Below are 12646 nucleotides of genomic sequence, written 5' to 3'. Positions count from 1 at the left end.
TGAGTAGTGGATGATGTAGGAAAAGGGGGAATTTGGAAATGCCCAAGATGAACTGATCTCAAAGTTTTATATTGTTTGTGGATGGAGGGCACTTTTGTACTTTGGAATGCTTTCATGAACAGTTATATGGACTCTAGGCATGTCTGGGTATATGAGAGAAACTGTCTATGCCTCGGCTCTGTGACTGACGGTCTAGTTTCTAGCCTTCTTAGCCGACTGGCCAAGGCCCGCCTTCTGTCCGTCCACCTTGCCTCCCTGGGGGCTCGATGCAGAGGCATCACGTTTCAGCAGGGTGTGCACTCTTCGTTTCAGATGCTGCCCGTCGATAGGTGCTCTGTCCTGAGGAGAGGCCTGACTCGCTTCTGCCTCCGTCCCTCCCCAGAACCCGGGGAGTTGGGTTCCACTGACTCATGCATAAAAGATAAAGCAGGGGAGGGGAAACGAGTCGAGAGCCACAACAGCTACTGTATCAGCACACTGCAGGAGACTGGAGGGCAGGTTGTAGCCAAAGTGACTTGTTAGTTTTACAAGGTCTAGGTTCCTAGGTGGGTACCAGGCACCATCGATGCCCAGGAAGGAGGATCTGTCTTGGGGATGACATGGGTGGAGGTACTGGGGTGCTGCCCGTTGATGGGTGAGTGGTCGACACACACTGGCACCTGCTTGGCAGCATGGAGCTGCCTCGACGCCTGAACTGGATACGGAATCGACCCTGGAGGCCCCATGTCCGCCGGAGGGAGTTCAACCGTGAGTGGTGGGACTGTCTGTGCATGAGAATGAGGGGTGGATGTATGCTAGGGTTTGAATTTGTTTTCACTCTCTGTCTGTCCATTTTTGACGGCCTGTTTTTCTTGAGGCTACTTTGATAATGTGAATTAGCCTAGAGTATTGTATTCTCGATTTGTATTAGTTTTTATGATGCTTTTGTGTGCCTGTGTTCATACTGTACGTTTGTGTTCCCTTTGAAACGTCTCTGAATGGCTTTTGGGTCGGGTTTTAATTGTGCAAGTGCCTCCTGTGAACCTGAGATGCTCCCCAGTGAAGTCACCACCGGCTTGTCAAGTGCACTCCTACAGACTGTATACTGTTGCTGCTCTGAGAAAGCCCTTATCCGCTCTGTTGCGGACAGTAAATCATACATTCTGTGCTCTCTCAGCACTCTCAGATTTTGTGTATGTGTGTGTGAATGTATTTGAACTGTCCTCCTGGTTCTGTGTTATATAATAGTAATATAAGTTTGTGAGTGATTGTCTTCCCACCAGGCAGTTCCCCCACGGTGGATCGGGTCTGAGATAAGATTGTTGGAGCGTTATGAGTTTTAGGAAATGCTGTTAGTCTGGGAGTAGAATATTATGCATCAGGAGATTCGACCTGCAGCCTCATAACATGGACTCTCTCTCCAGTGGTTCCCGTCTGCGTGTGTTATTAAATAATAATAAAATCTTGACTCATCCTTTTACCAAACCTTTTGCAAACCACACAACAGACCTGATTAGTGGCCATTCTACCTGGCCAGGTGTCTCAAAACACCACATAAATTGAATAGGATTAGGATTCACTGCATATTGCCACCTCTTGTTATTATTACCGAGTCAATTGAGGATGAACTGTCAGTCTGTCAAAAACTACGATCAGCAACAAGATTTGGCTCGCACACACAATACGAATGGTGGTCAGCCGACACTGCAGGAGTCTATCTGATCAGACTTGATCAGTGAATGTTTAATTGAAACAGCATCTATGTTCATTGTGGAGGATCAGATTGTAGAGAGAATGGATTACAGCACTCTATTCTACTGGATGTGGTGTAGTAGTGTTTTATTTGGATCTGGACTAGGCAACCAACCGACCTGCTTGCACAAGATGCTTTCAGTAGTTGAGAGGTGAGAGCGATGTGGACATGATTTGGAGATGCTTACAAACCCTGATGACCTCTGTGCACATATCTCACATTCCCTTTTAAGGTTGTTGTTGACAGAGTCTGATGGACACACACACACAACGCACATACGTGTGCACTGTATGTGCGTTACCACTAGTGTACGTCAGCAGCTAAGTATTTATTGATCGAAACTCACTTTACAATGGCTGCCATTGTCTGAACGCTGCTGAGCCAACAGCAAAAAGCTTTAGCGCCGCAACTTCTGTCTTGAGCAAAGTGCAGAGTGTTGTCCTCTCTGCCACATCCTTTATGAGCGTCTTCTGCTTATTGAGCAGTGCTGCTTGATGAGGTTTCTCTTCCAAGTAGTATTGAGGAGAGAGAGAGACAGAAAGACTGTGTGTATGCATGTGCTGCTGTGTGTGGTTGCTTGTCTGTGTGTGTGTGTGTGTGCATGTGTGTGTGTGATGGCCTAGCTAATTGAGTACTAATTGAGTACTCAGCATTAGGTCATTGCAGGCTTGTGGTGGTGGTTGGGATGTTGTCTGACTGGATGTTTATGACAGGGAAAAGATTGAAAATGCTGATGCTTTTAAGGAGCGCATCCCGTGTAAGAATTCAATTTGCCTGCTTTGCATGACTGTTTGATCAATGCGGTTTAATGAAGGCACTGAAACCCCGTCCAGTTTTCCAGGTGGTGTTTGCTAACTCCCAGGAGATTCAGTTGAGCTGTACATTTGGTGAAGGAATAAAGGAATCAATAATTTTATGAGAAAACACGTTATGTAATTTTATCTGGAAGTTCTGTGAAATCAAGGTGAAACTGAAAAGAAACTAATAGAAAAGGTATTTTGTGCTGTACTGCACTCAAGGATAGTGCATTATTAATGGCATTTCACTTTAGCTGAACATTTTCTTTTATTGCGCACACACAGTACTTCTATACGAGCTCCTGAACTCACCTCCGGCCCTCAGGCTTTTCCCTCTGCTCTCGCTAGAGTTAATGGAAGAATTAGGAGGAAACTTCTTGAAAAATGCAACCATGGACAAGGAACAAATAATTTTATCAGGCTGTCACTATGATGGTTCATGTTGCGTTAACGGATTTTCAAAACTAAAGCAGATGTGTGACATCACTACGGTTACCTGGGCCAGCTAATATTGATGTGTGGCAGCTTTAATAGTCATATTGGGACAGGTTTGAAAATAGATACTGAACTTGATTTGCCAACGTGAAGTATCACTTTAAATGTATTTCTATTCATAGGTTTTCACCTTCACTTCCTATGTAATGCATACTGTATATGTTTCATGTTTTTTTGGCATTGTTGGTAGATTAGTGAACATAATTCAAACTGAGGCACTGACTGGGTGCAGGAAGAGTTTTGATTGTTAGATAGTACCAGGCTCTCATTTAAATTATGCTAATATAATTTCAGTGGGCGGCACTGAAGCACTTTGAGCAGAGAGCAAATAAAGGAACTGCTCACCCAGTGGGATACAATTTGTATTCATATTTGTAATGCAGTACCTAGTCAGAAGTGGTAGAAGTACACAAATTCCCTACTCAAGTAAAAGTGCAAATACTCATTTAAAAATATACTCTGGTAGAAGTTGTAGTACCATTTCAAATCCTTTACTCAAGTCAAAGTATAAAAGTACGTGGACTTAAATTTACTTAAAGTATAAAAGTAAAAGTCGTTCTCTAAAAAAGTCGTTTCTAATGTTCTAAACTGGTTTTTTGTTGAGCGTTCCTCTGAATCCCAGATGAGAAAGAGTCTGCAGCTCAAATCACTAACCCGAACCCTAGCAGCTGAATTCACTTCGTTAATTCTCTCTCTTGTTGCTTCTCTCTTCTTCGTGTTGCTTCTCTCTCTGTCCCTTTCCCTAATTTTTGGTGTCGCTTTGCTGAACAAGCAGCCAATCACATTTGGCTCTTGATCAGCTGCTTCCGGGATGGAAGCTGTCTGATGCTGAAAATACATTTTTTTTTAGAAAATCAGTTGATGATTTCCCGAGAGTAACGAGTCTGTTTTGAAAATGTAGTGAGTAGAAAGTACAGATTTTTCTTTTGAAATGTAGTGAGTAAAAGTAAAAAGTCTTCAGTGAAAGAAAAACTTGAGTAAAGTACAGATACTTGAAAATCTTACTTAAGTACAGTAATGAAGTATTTTTACTTTGTTACATCCCACCTCTGTACCTATAGTAGCCTAAGCCTTTTTTTTTTTTTGCTGTTAGCTTTCCAGCAGCCACAACACAACCAGACACACTAATCATCAAACATTAGACTAAAGCCAAATGTCCTGAACAACCATTCCACATAGAGAAAGATTAGGAGGTGCAGCATCAGTTAGGTTGGCGTAACCTTGATAATCTCATTGATTCTCCAGCAGTTGTTGTTTCCATTTTCAGAAGCAAAACCTTGTTCCTATCAAACACTTTTTACTCTGACTGTCAGCAGCAGTTTCCCTTTAAAGCCTTCACTTCAAAGAGGAAGCACTGAGACAGAAGGCCTTTATTGATCATTTCCTCAGGAGAGGTCTTGAGTTGGAGTGGTTTGAGTTCGTACATTGTTGATTAGCTCAGTATTTATTCCTCAGAGAAAGCAGATTCCAGTATTAGCCTGGCCAGGGAATTTACTGAGTCCTCACCACAGAGCAGAGGACTATTTTTATACATCACTTCAGATATATACAGAAATAGCACAAGACTAAAGTAATATTACCATAAAAGTGCATGTATTGATAAAAAATAACAACATTGCAGGCTTGAAAGTTCACTCAGAAGTTTTGTGGCTGCTGAGTAAACCATCAAATTGAGGCTAAAAGGGAAACTTGGCTAAAACAGTAAAGTGCAGACTGCTGCAGCTGGAGGTCATCCTGTGCCTGGTGTTCTTAATAACCTTAAGGCACTTTCACCACCCGACAGGTAACAGCAAGATGTTCCTCAGAATGTTTTAAGATGTCTTTTGTGCCAGAATACCAAATGTGACGATGATTCACTGTCTTTTACAAGGCTTTGTTGTTGTGCTGGTGCAGATAAACTGTGCTCACGCAGTTTATCAGCTGTCTTGTCGGGAGTGTGCAATCTTCCCTTAGTTTTTTATTTTTTCTGTTTTTATTGTTCCATATATAGCAAGGTGGCTATCCCAGTTTCTTCCTTGGAAGATCAATAAAGTTGATCGCCTCTTAACTTAGAGGTTGATTATACCTGACTGAGTCATGTTTTATTTTCCAGACAGGCCATTTATTACTGGTTTAAAGTTGTTGTGCGAGCTGGTTAAAAGTGTTGAGTATTCATGCTCCAAGTTTAAAGAAAATCATCTGCTGATGGTTTCAAACTTCTCAGCGCTCTAACTGACACACACACATTTCTGTAGTTTCCCGAAAGGAGTCACTTTAAATTGATCATTTGACTTAGTTGATAAACATTAAATACATTTCAGCTCAAACATGGATTAATTTGCAGTGCTATAGGCATCCTCATATAGAAAATTAGATTTCCTTAATACATTGGATTACTCCTGTATCTACAAACAAGCGTTTCAGAGGAGCCAAAATTAAATTTGTCTCTCTTTGACAACCCACTCTCCCTCTGCTTTATGCCTTCAAGACTATATATGGTGGTCTATTATTAGCCACTGCTGGATGGTGCCTGCCACCAATCATCAAACACCACATGCATATGGTATACAGTATGTACAGTATGTATGTAATAGGCCACGCGCCCCTAATTGTTGTTATACTGTATGTGATTTAGTAAAGAACTGCATTATTGTCTGCAGTGAAGGAGGGAAGACAGGACTGGAGTGAGTGAAATCTATAATCAGAAATGACTTCTTATACATTCCTGGGGCGGTGGAAACTGGTTTGAATCGGATAAAGTTTGACCTCCTGATGTGATGCCTGCTTACCTGTGTTTCTTTGTTGATCAGAGTATAGAATAAGGGGTAGTCGTGGCTTTGTCATGGCTTTGATGGTACAAGATGAATCCAAATTAATTTTTTTTGCACTTTTCGTTTGTTGGATTTTTAAAAGTACTACACTACGCTATACTACATTGTGTATATGATATCATGTACTATATATCATACTATAAAAGTAATTCAAGTCAAAATAGATAGTAAAGTCAAAATGATCCAGTATATTACATGGAGTGGTGGTAGTCTAACGGTTAGAGAAATGAGCTTGCCAACCAGGAAAATCTGAGACAGAGACGTGAACGAGGCCGCTCTCCCCTCCTTCAACTACTGACCTGGTGCTCTGAGCAAGGCACTTCACCTACAACTGCTCCCGTGGTGTGGCTCAGGCTCAGTGGCCAGCAACAGAAGACTTCAGTAGCACTGGGCAGCTCACAGTACGGGTGGCTGATTGTCTTTACATCGGGTTTCTGTGTTCAGGTTCACATTTTAAAGGCACGGATGGGGATCGAACCCATGATCTTTGGTTTACGAGACCAACGCCTTACCACTTGGCCACCATGCCTGTGTCCATGTGCACGCCAAGTTGCAAAATGCTTCCAAAAAGTTTAAATAGTGCTAGTTCTACTCCTTCATTTAAAATGTTTCATTCCAAAATACTTTATTTAAGAAATACAAATGAAAACATCCTGCAAAATGTTACTACTCCATAAGCAAAGTTAATACTATTAACCTCAATGACATTCCATTGTGAATTTTAATGTCAGCGGGGTTTTTAAGAGTTTGTGTCAACTTCCATTTCATCAAATTTTCCTTTTGAAATATAACTTTGTGCTCCCAATAATCACCAGTAGGGGGCCTCCACAGTTTGAAATCTACTATGATGAACTGCTCTCCTGTGTTCCTTCTAGCCCCAACAAACAGATATGCTGTTTTATGAGTGCTGAGGGAAGTTTTGCAAGGGGGAGATTGCACTCCTTTTCCACTTAGTGATGTTGCAGTGTGTGTGTGTGTGTGTGTGTGTGTGTGTGTGTGTGTGCGCGCGCATGCATGTGAATGATGATGAAAACATTCTTCCTTTTTCTGACACCACACCCTGAGGGCAAAGCGCTACTCAAATAAAAACCCTACTGATTTTATGAATAATACAGAGGCTGAAAAAGAGAATTATTTGTTTGCACCTGATGAGATGCACAAAAAAAACATGCATACGCACTTAAGACTTGCACAGACACGATCATATTCAACATTTTCTCTCACTAAGATTATCTCTGGTACTGTCATCTTTCTTTAAACGGAGCCGTGCGATAGTGGAGGTGGGAAGAAAAACACGCTGCCAGATTGTATTGTTCTGCGTCTGCGACCTGCCTGACTCATCTCTGCACTTGTTGTCTCTCTTCCTCCGTTCCCGTTTCTTTCCCTCCCTCCCTCCCTCCCTCGCTCTTCCCTGCACCTTCACCTCTGCCCTCCTTGCATTTGCTTTATTGCTTTCTCTCTCTATCGCATCTCCCTCTCCCTCCCTCTCTCTTTTGCCCTGCATCCTCCCCCCCCCTTTCTCCCTGTCCCCTCCTCCCTTCCCCCCTCTCTGTCTATCCCCTTCCTCCCTCCCTATCTTCATTATCCTTCCCTGCCTCCTCTCCTCTCTATATTTTCCTCTCTCTAACCAGATTTGCAATGGTGCTCACACTCTGAAAATCTTCCCACTCCATAGCAACGCGCCTCCTCACTACTGTAGCCGCTGCTGCCGCTAATGCAGGAGGCGGGGGGGGGGGGGGGGGGGGGGGGGGGGGGGGCATGTAAAACTACATCAGAGCAGATTACATATTGCCTCGGCTCACTTTCCAGTTGTCAACCGTATCTGGAAATGCTTCTCTCTGTCTCTCTCTCTCACTCATCTCATGCTCTCTATACTGTTTTCTGCTCATTGTCCCTCCTCTCTCTCATTTCTCACAGATAGACTCACACTTCTCCTCGCTCTCTCTCTCTCTCTCTCTCCTCTTTATCTGCATCTTTCTGTGTCCCTCTCTCTCGCCCTGATCACAAGCTTTCAAGCTCGGGGAGAGGAGGGGAGGGGGGGGGGCACATGTGAGTGTCGACTCGTGCTGGCCCTTTCTCCGTAATTTCACAGAATAATGTCAACAAGCAGGGGCGGTGCGTGGGCTGCTTGTGAACAGAGAGGGAGAGAAAGACAAGGAGAGAGTGAGAGACAGAGGGAGGAGAGAGAGAGACAACAGAGAGAGCGAACAAGGTAAAAATGCTGCCTGCATTTCCCAGTGAAGGGCACGTGTTTTACTTTATTGTTTATTTCTGCTGAAGCTCTCTTTTCCATCTGTGTTTAACATGAGCTCTTCCATGGTCTGAAAATGTCCCTGTGTTTTTTAGTCATCACTCATTGGTCATGTTGCAATTAGTTATATTCTATGTGCAAATAAGTTAAAAAAAATAAAAATAAACTGCCAAATATAGCTTTTCACCGCTGCCATTTTGGAACTACGGTATGTTATGGTTTAACAAAAGAAAGCGTTTCTATTGAGATGTCAGATTAGCACCACAGGTAGGGATGTACGATACTGGAGCAGCAGGATGGCATAGTGAGTAGAGAGACCATCCCAAAATAGCACCCATCCTGCTGAAGTGTCTTTGAGCAAGACACTGAATCCCTACCAGCTTCAGGCCTGCTGCTCCGTGGCTGAACCCGACCTCTGACCTCTGACCTCCCTGTGGAGGGGAGCAAGTGAAAAGCAACTTTCCTCTTCAGGCATCAATAAAGTATCACAATGTTGTTGTTGTTGTTATTATTACAATCCAGAGTCAGTTGAAGAGAAGTCAGTCTAACCTTATCCTTTGTCTGCCTCCTTCACGATGACTCACTAATAAAAGGTTTGAAAGGAACAACTTCAACATTGAGCGCACAATGTGAAAATCACGACGCAGGCTACATCAGGGAGATGCTCAAAAATGAGCCATAATTAATGCTGATGCAACAAGCAGACGAGGTTGTGTTTTCAATATTCATTTTTGGTTCAGAGATGATCTGCCCCTGGAAGTAGATGCAATAATATTCCACTGTAGCAGTACAATATTTTTGGATTAATATTAAAGAAAACAAATATATGAAGCTGAACGCGTACAGTGCAAAATAAATTAGTTTGAGTGAATGTCAGAGCTACAAAATTGGATATCACATAAAAGAACCTGACCCAATATCCTCTCTGTTTCCTTGATATCCGTTGGCTCTGTCTCTTCCCATTCTCTCAGGGCCTCCTGGGTCTTGACTCTCAGTTTTGAGTTGGGTTGCCAGATCTTCATTTGTGGACTGTCAGGTTTTCAAAGGGGTTGCTATCATGCAGCAAACACATTGCACAGACCAAAAAAAAACAAGTAAAAGCATCCCGGCATTTTAATCGTTCCACTGATTCATTGAGATACAAATGAGAAGTTCTTGCTGAATAGCATTAGGCTGACTGGTCAAACTATATGCCAATTCACGCCAATTCAATCCAAGGCCAAAACTGGAAGACTTGGCAACCCCTGACTATATGGCAACCCAGGCTCATGAGCTCATGGTTCTCATGTCATTGGGTTTGGATAGGGTTGCCAGTTTCTTCTTTGTACTTCTCAGTAGAACTCCTGGGTCTTCATGGTGGCCAGGATGTGGCTTTATTGAGTGGCCATTCCCCTCAGAGGGATGCCAGACTGACATTATTCTGTGTGTGTGTGTGTGTGTGTGTGTGTGTGTGTGTGTGTGTGTGTGAGAGAGAGAGAGAGAGAGAGAGAGAGAGAGAGAGAGCAAGATGCTGGCCTTAGTTAAACCCATGCTGGCTGCACTGATGAGAAGGAACATTCAAATGCTGATGAACCGGAAAGAAGGCTTTTCCTCGACTCTCTGTGCTGTGGGAGAACCTCTCTCTGTCTCTCTGTCTCTCTTTCTCTGTCCCGCTCTCAGACACGCTAAAGACTCTTTCTTGTTGGCTGACAAAACCATGTCATCATCACCATATATCCACACAGTGTATTGGAAAATGATTAAAAAGCTTTCTTCGCTGTTTTAAGGCATCAAAGCATAATACATCACCAATCTGTCTGAGGTGTGGGGATTTGCAGCGGGCCTGCTGCATTTGAAATAGCTGCAACTTTAGACGGGTTTACAATACAATAAGGGCTTTCAGGCTCAGGAACAAAATGCTAATTGACAGAAAATGTTGTATTTAGGTCATATATGGTGGGTGTAGTTAGTAATTTTCCATACTCCAGCGAGGGGACAGATGTCTAGTCACAGCAGATGTCATCATTCTGGAGTGGCTTGATGCATGGGCGGACGGGGGGGAACACAGTGAACACACACACACACACACACACACACATACACACACACACACACACACACACACACACACACACAGATCCCCAGACCCTTGAATGCCCTCATGCGCGATGATGAGCTGTCAGTGCAGTTTCCAGCCCCTGTCCCCTTCTCCCTGTTTCTCTGACCATCGGGGCAGAAAGGCTACATGTGTAACACTTACAGCGACTAGTTCCGTCCTCCTCGGACACCACACCCACACGCCCTCCACCCACTTCCTAGCCGCGACGCCCATTATTGCCACCGTGGCACGTGTGCGCTCTCTTCTCTTCTCTTGCCTAAGTCGGAAAAATCTAGCTGCAATAGGCACTCATCTTTTTTCACACACTGTTGCCCAACCTTCCTTCCCTCTCGCCACCGTTGTTCTGAGAAGCCGGGTTGTGATATCCTTCCTTCCTGACCTCTTGGTAGAATTTGCTTAAATCTATATGCATCCCACCCCTCCCTCCTCATGCTCTCTCTCTCTTGCTTCCAGATATGTTTGTGTATGAGGGTGCACGCATGTCCGCTGGCCACCATCAGAGCAGCAGGAATTGCGCAACGAAACCTACGCCTACTGCTTAAGCCGAGTTTCAACCGGGCGACTGACTTTCAGCCGCTCTAGGCCGTATCGCCCCTCGACGGGCCGACTAATATCAGTGTAGGTCTGTGACTGGATAACAATGGCCCGTCTACAGTGCGTTGCCTCAAATGTTGCCCATATTTCATGGTTTTGAAAGTTGACTTCCCCATTCTGTGGTCACCAGGTGTTGGCTGTGGTATATGCTGAACTATAGAGTGATGTACTGCTGGTGTGGGAGAGGAAACTGTGGCTTTCACAGCTCTCACCACCCTGTTGCTCCACCCTGCTGCAGCCCCACTCATCTGGCTTCTGGATCTCCCCAACAGGAAAATGCTTCCTCCTCAAAAGACAGCAGAACATTATGCAATATCCGATGAATTGGTCAGGGCTGTGGTGAGATACTGACTGTCAGAAATCTGCTGTCATGACTTAGCAGGTGATTTGGTTCGGTTACTGCTGTGAAACCATCTTCCTTGAAGGCTGGATGAGTGTAGCATGTTTCTACTATGCTAGGTGCTGTAGTGTGTAAATTAAAGGAATAGTTCACCCAAAAATGAAAATTCTGTCATCATCTACTCACCCTCATGCCAAATGAAACACAGGTGAAATTTGTTAGTCCATATAACACATAGGGAGGTTGCCAGCACAACTTCGTAGCAGCCTTCTCCAAAACAACTGAAGTCAATGGGGACCAGTTCTTTAGAGTTCCAAAACAAAAACAGCCAAACAATCACACTGTGAATAGAAAGACCTATACACCATTATTTGTTGCAAATCAATCAGCTGTAGTTAAGATTTGCACTAAATTATGGTGTAAATATACTGTAGGTCTTTTTGGAACTCTGAAGAACTGGTCCCCACTGACTTCAGTTGTTTTGGAGAAGGCTGCTATGGAGTTGTGCTGGCAACCTCCCTGTGTGTTATATGGACAAACTTCACCTGTGTTTCAACTGGCATGAGGGTGAGTAGATGATGACAGAATTTTCATTTTTGGGTGAACTATTCCTTTAAGGTAGTTGTCATCACTATATCTACCAACACTGAGTTGTGAAAACAAGGCAGATTTGGATTTATTTGTCCTGTTTAAACCCGTTGAAAAAGAATCCATCCTATGAATAATTCATCTAAAAAATAAAAGAGACTCTCCTAGGAAATAACAAAGTGTTTGCAGCTGCAATGCTTTTTTTTTCTGAGCTCATCCTCCAGATCGGCTTGAGTGCGTGAAGTTAGTTTGAATCTGATACCGATGGTCACAGAGGCAAATGAACAGAGAAGGGTGAGGTCTGCTGGTTCATCTGGTTCAGTGGTTCAGCTGTGTGTTATCTCGTCCCTCCAGGTGTGCCCGGCAGCAGTAGGGCACAACGCGGGCTCTGCCCTCTCTGTGGTGCCAGTCAGCACAGCTGGCATGCAGCGGCTGTGTCACTGCCATTGTCTGATGCCCTCTCTGCTCCCTGGAAAAGAGAGAGAAAAGGAAAGAGAGTGAATGAGCGAGAGAAAAGGATACAATTGTGGGACAGAGGGAGAGACAAAATACAATAGCGGCAGGGAGAGATGGGGAGCGACAGAGCGCCGGGCACAAAAATAGAAAGTGGTGACAAGACGAAGGGAGTTGTACACAGAGACAAGGAGGTGTCCGCCTGGATCATCCTATAGCAGAATGTATCCCAGAGTGAGGACATACAACCACATAAAGATGAAAAGATACCGATATTCTTACAGTAGGTATATGTAGCGTTAAGTTTGGCTTGTTAACAATGTCACTTTGACTGTTTTCTGTCATCTCACAGTGCTTCCACTTACACACTAATCCAGGTAATATCTTTAAACCATCAAAAAGTATACCTGATTTACCTGTTTTGCCTGAATACATTGGGAATGGATGCTGTTTAGAGAATGAGAAGTTTGAAATGAAATGGTTTGAAA

General features: G+C 43.7%; 1 non-coding gene across 1 annotated transcript; it reads right to left on the bottom strand.

The window, feature by feature from the left end:
* Positions 1 to 6291: 6291 nt before the first annotated feature.
* Positions 6292 to 6363, bottom strand: trnat-cgu (transfer RNA threonine (anticodon CGU)). The gene has a single exon. It is a non-coding gene; the product is annotated as a tRNA-Thr (tRNA).
* Positions 6364 to 12646: the final 6283 nt, after the last annotated feature.

Source organism: Centroberyx gerrardi, chromosome 19 (assembly GCF_048128805.1).
Source record: "Centroberyx gerrardi isolate f3 chromosome 19, fCenGer3.hap1.cur.20231027, whole genome shotgun sequence".
Classification (NCBI taxonomy): Eukaryota; Metazoa; Chordata; class Actinopteri; order Beryciformes; family Berycidae; genus Centroberyx; species Centroberyx gerrardi.
The sequence above is the reverse complement of the archived record's forward strand: the minus strand, read 5'-3'. Positions and strand labels throughout refer to the sequence as shown.